Source organism: Rhinopithecus bieti, unplaced genomic scaffold, assembly GCF_001698545.2.
Source record: "Rhinopithecus bieti isolate Rb0 unplaced genomic scaffold, ASM169854v2 scaffold_44695, whole genome shotgun sequence".
NCBI classification, from domain to species: Eukaryota; Metazoa; Chordata; class Mammalia; order Primates; family Cercopithecidae; genus Rhinopithecus; species Rhinopithecus bieti.
In genome coordinates, this window is record NW_016818171.1 from 676,800 (window position 1) to 682,195 (window position 5,396).

The 5,396-nt window shown below is 52.1% G+C and overlaps 2 protein-coding genes across 6 annotated transcripts in view; both read left to right on the plus strand.

Annotated features, from left to right (window-relative positions):
* Positions 1–5,396, plus strand: part of ZNF385C (zinc finger protein 385C) — a 68,145-nt gene that overhangs the window by 42,908 nt on the left and 19,841 nt on the right. The window lies entirely within an intron of this gene.
* Positions 1–5,396, plus strand: part of CUNH17orf113 (chromosome unknown C17orf113 homolog) — a 15,376-nt gene that overhangs the window by 4,227 nt on the left and 5,753 nt on the right. Inside the window, exon 2 of the mRNA XM_017856597.1 lies at positions 8–169. The gene's annotated coding sequence lies outside the window, so the exon portion shown is untranslated. The remainder of the gene's footprint in view (positions 1–7; positions 170–5,396) is intronic.

Here is a 5,396-nt window from a genome sequence, read left to right on the forward strand (position 1 = left end):
CGGCCAGGTGAGCCCGGGGGCGCCGCCCGCCCTGCCCGCGACCCCGGCCGGAGCCGTCTGCTGGCGCCTCTTCGCCCCCGTTGCCGCTAGTGGCTGCTGTCGCTCCGTGGAGCCCAAGGAGACCGCGGCCAGAGCGTCCACCGCCCAAGATGGTGGTTCCTGTGTCTCCGTGAGTGCGAGCGGACGGGGCGGGGGCGCCGGGCCGGGCTGGGCGCCCCCTCTCGGAGCGGGCGGGACGGGCGGGCGGAGGCTCGGTGCCTCTGCGGGGCCCACCGAGGGCTCTGTCACCACGCGCCCCCCAGAGGAAGTTCCCCAGCCCTCCCCGTCCCAGCCCCCGGGAGGATGGGTGAGACGGGGTGCAGGGGAGCCCCTTCTCACCGGGGCTGCCAGAGCAGGGGGCGCCCGGCCGTACTCTGCTGAGAGCTGGACTCCTCTTAGTGGGGTCCCAAAGCAAGGGGTCCCCAGGAGCCCGGGGAGGAGGCTCGGGACCCACATCCTGGGGCCACATGGGTACTGTTTGAGGCTTACATGCCGACAAGTGCCCTTGTCAAGTTGTTCCTCCTCCCATCCGGCTGGTCAGGGTGTGGAAAGAGGTGAGAGGAGACCCGGGTCTGCAACAAGTGTGCCCTCCTGGTCAGCCTTGGTCACAACTGGACCCATGGAGTTTTGTTTACACCTCACTCCACCCAGCCTGGTTCCTTGAGGTTGAGGTGGGGAGAATGTTAATGGAATTTGACCTGTTTAGAGCAGCTCTGTCCAATAGAACTTTCTGGGATGATGGAAATGTGCTGTCCAATGCAATAGCCACTAGCCACATTGGCTACTAAGCACTTGAAAAGTGCCTAGTGTGAGCTGAACGCTCGTATTTTATTTAATTCTAAGTAATTTAAACAGCTGCATTTACAACAGCTGCAGTGGCCAGTGGCTGCTGTGTTGGACAGAGCCGTTTTAGAATCTCCATCTTCCTGGGCTCTACCTACCTACCCTTTTGTTCTGCAGAATGGGCAGGATAGGCAGCTTCGAGGTACATGGAAAGGATCTGACAAACTTCCAGAAGGGCATCACCTTGCTCTTGCACCCCTCCGCCCCCATTCTAAGATCCTGTGTGTAGTGGGCTAGGCAAGGTCATAGAATCACAGGATCTTGGGAGGAAAGAATGTCAAAGGTAGCTGTTTTAATCACCCAACAGGCACCCAAGAGCTGGCTCCACTGCCCTCTCTGCCTGGGCACCTGCTCTTTCTTATTCACTGCCCAATTGTGTGGTGCACTTGCTGGGTGTCAGGCACTGTACCTGTCTCTGGGATTCAGACATGAAGAAGTTAGTTACCTTTTCTGCCCTCAGGGAATGTGCATGAGAAGGAAGGTGGAGAGAGGATGAAGCAAGAGAACTACACAGATAGAAGCAGAGATTTGTAATTTGTGGAGCATGCAATGGAGAGAACAAACAGGGAGCAATGACAAAAAAAGAAGGGACTTCCTGGGAATCGATGGTTAAGCTAAGGCCAAAGGGGAAATGAAACAGGCCAGCTAAAGCATTGGGAGGGCAGCTGGGAACATTCTGGAAGAAGGGACAGCATGGGCAAAGGACCCGAGGGATGGGAACCTGGCACTCTGGAGGAACCCAGAGAGAAGGGTGGTGTTACTAGAAAGGAAGGGAGACACAAGTGGCCACCAGAGAGGTCAGTAACCCTGGGCATTTGGCAGACCTCAAAGGAATTCTGGTACTGGCCTTAGAGGAGTGGGTAGTTGTGGAGAGGTCTAAAGCAATATATATATTGCTTTAGAAGTGGATTTTGGAGGGAGAATCAACAGGACCTGTGGATGGAGCAGGTTCTGGATGTGGAAGAGAGCAGGGATTGAAGGGCAGGTTTCTGGCCAAGGCACCTAGGAAGAAGGATGGATTTCATTTCCTGAGACAGGGATGACTGGGAGAGGGGCATATTTACTTTTGTTTTTGTTTTTAGAGACAGGGTCTTGCTGTGTCACCCAGGATGGCTAGAGTGCAGTGATGTGATCACAGCTCACTGCAGTCTCAAACTCGCAGGCTCAAGTAATCCTCCTGCCTCAGCTTCCTGAGTAGCTGGGGCTACAGGTATATGCCACCATGCTCGGCTAAGTTTTTTTCTTTCTTTTTTTTTTTTTTTTTTTGGTAAAGACAGGGTCTCCCTATGTTGCCCAGGCTGGTCTCAAACTCATGGGCTCAAGCAGTCCTCCTGCCTCAGCCTCCCAAAAATGCTAGGATTATAGGTGTGAGCCACCACATCAAGCCAAAAGTAGCATATTTGTAAGGACAGATCAAGAGTTCTGTCTAGACAGGCCAGGAAGGTAGCTGGATGGAGTGGTGTGGTGCCCAGGCTGAGGCAGGAGAATCGCTTGAACCGGGGAGGTGGAGGTTGCAGTGAGCTGAGATTGTGCCACTGCATTCCAGCCTGGGCGACAGGGCGAGACTCTGTCTGGGGGCAAAAAAAAAGTCCCAAGTAAGAGGGCCTACAAGTTTCACCTGCATCTGGCAGTCTTTCCTTACACCGAACCAGCTGGTCCTGGAACTCGCCTCATCTGCCCTTGCTTTACCCACCTACTATGTGCTGGTTCCACACAGGGCACTGGTATATGTGTTAAGTGGACAAAGACAGTTACTGCAGTCTCAGAGCTTAAGATCGTCTAATTGGTCCAGGCACCTGTAATCCGAGCACTTTGGGAGGCTGAGATGGGCGAATCATTGAGGTCGGGAGTTTGAGACCAGCCTGGCCAACACGGTGAAACCCTGTCTCTACTAAAAATTCAAAAAAAATTAGCTGGGGCTGGGCGCGGGGGCTCACGCCTGTAATCCCAGCACTTTGGGAGACCAAAGCAGGCAGATCACGAGGTCAGGAGATCGAGACCATCCTGGCTAACCCGGTGAAACCCCATCTCTACTAAAAATACAAAAAATTAGCCGGGTGTGGTGGCAGGCGCCTGCAGTCCCAGCTACTTGGGAGACTGAGGCAGAAGAATGGCGTGAACCTAGGAGGCGGAGTTTGCAGTGAGCTGAGATCCCGCCACTGCACTCCAGCCTGGGCAACAGAGCAAGACTCCATCTCAAAAAAAAAAAAAAAAAAAATGCTGGGCACGGTGGCACATGCCTATAATCCCAGTGGAGGCTGAGGCAAGAGAATTGCTTGAACCCAGGAGTTGGAGGTTGCAGTGAGCTGAGATTGCACCACTGTACTCTAGCCTGGATGACAAAGTGAAACTCTGTTTCAAAAAAAAAGGAAAAAAAAGATCATCTAATTGACAGTCTCAGAAACGAGTTCTTTCAGGTGGCCAAAATGAATCCATTCATTCCTTTTTAATGTGTTGGCATTGTTTTCTATTTTATTTTATTTTAAATTTTATTTATTTATCTTTTGGAGATGAGGTATTGCTGTGTTGTCCAGGCTAGTCTTGAACTCCTGAGCTCAAGTGATCCACCTGCCTTGGCCTCCCATATTTTTATTTTTATTTTAAAATGTTATCTATTTATTTATTTTGAGACAGCGTCTCACAATGTTGCCCAGGCTGTAGTGCAGTGGCATGATCATAGCTCATGATAGCCTTGAACTCCTGGGCTCAAGTGATCTTCCCTCCTGAGTAGCTGGGACTACAGGCATATACCACCATGCCCGGCTAATTTTATAAAAACATTTTATTTGTAAAGGCAGGGTCTCCTTATGTTGCCCAGGCTGGTCTGGAACTCCTGGGCTCCAGAGATCCTCCCACCTTGGCTTCCCAAAGTGCTGGGATTACAGGTGTGAGCCACCATGCCTGGCCCTTTCATTCGTTTAAACAACCAACTTTTACTGAGAGGTATCTATGTGCCCAGCCCCAGACAGGGACTTAGAGATATGAAAATGAACAAACATGGTCTTGGCTCCTAGGAACTCAGTGCGGAGATATATAGAGAATCCCTGTATTCACCATATTGTGTCATGAAGACTCATGCATAGGGAGCTGTGGGGAACCAGAGGATGGCTACCAGTCCAGGTTTTAGGGATCAGCGTGGCAGAAGGGATACCTGAGCTGCTCTCAGGCAATGAGTGGGAATTAGTAAGGAAAGAGGAGGGAGAGGGAATTCTAGGCTCAGAGGATGAAGACAGGGACAAAGTAACAGCTTGGTGTCCACTGGGAATGCAAGCCTTCAGAACTGATTGGGCAGACAGAAGTGGCAGGAGGCTCTATTAACAGAAGTATTCAGAGGCTGGGGAGGGCCTTGCTGGCTTGTGGTGAGGTGTGTAGACTTAGGCAGTGGGATATCAGTAAAGAGGTGGAAGCCAGGGAGTGACACAGTTGGATCTATGTGTGAGCTTGCTGTCTCTGACTGCTGGGTGAGGGATGAGTCTGGGGGAAATGACCATGCAGAGACCGAGGCAGCTGCAGTGATCCAGGTGATACCGTGAGGGCCTGAACTGGACCAAGGCTAGGCAGCTGAAGGGAGGGAGATGGTACAGACCAGGGTCGCAGTACAGCCTTTGGGGTCAGGAGGACATGGGTTCTGATTCAGCCTCAGCTACTTACTGCTTATGAAACCTGAAGCCAGTTAAAGTCATTGACCTCAGTTTTCTCCTCTCCAAAAGGATAAAGTCTCAGCCACGGAGAGTCATCTGGGTCTGCCCTTGGATCATTGTAAAGCACTTAGCACAGGGCCTCAATTCACATCCCAGAAATGGTAGTTACAGTTAAGCATGAAGAGGAGGACACAGGTTGGAGAAATAATTAAAAGGTAGAGTTAAGGCCAGGCGCAGTGGCTCACGCCTGTAATCCCAGCAAGATCACGCCACTGCACTCCAGCCTGGGTGACAGAGTGAGACTCTGTCTCAAAAAAAAACAAAAAAAAAAGGTAGACTTGGCAGGTTTTGGTCAATGGCTGGACTTGGCTTTTCAATCCTGAACTGCTCGTCCTGGCCTTGTGCCTGGGGAGGTGGCAGAGTGAGGGAGGTAGAGGCAGCCGGCTAGCTGCCTTCAGTCTGGGGCCCCAGGTCTGGGCTACCTGTCCCAGACCTACAGTACCAGTGGGTGTGGGTGTGAGTTTGTGTGCACCTGTGTGTGTAAGGAAGGGAGCTTTAAAGAAAGCACATCTTCCTGTGGCTTGGAAAGAATCAGCTTTGCAGCCGGGCGCCGTGGCTCACGCCTGTAATCCCAGCACTTTGGGAGGCCGAGGTGGGCGGATCACAAGGTCAGGAGATCGAGACCACAGTGAAACCCCATCTCTACTAAAAATACAAAAAATTAGCCGGGCGTGGTGGCAGGCGCCTGTAGTCCCAGCTACTCAGGAGGCTGAGGCAGGAGAATGGCATGATCCTGAGAGACGGAGCTTGCAGTGATCCAAGATCGCGCCACTGCACTCCAGTCAGGGGGACAGAGCCAGACTCCGTCTCAAA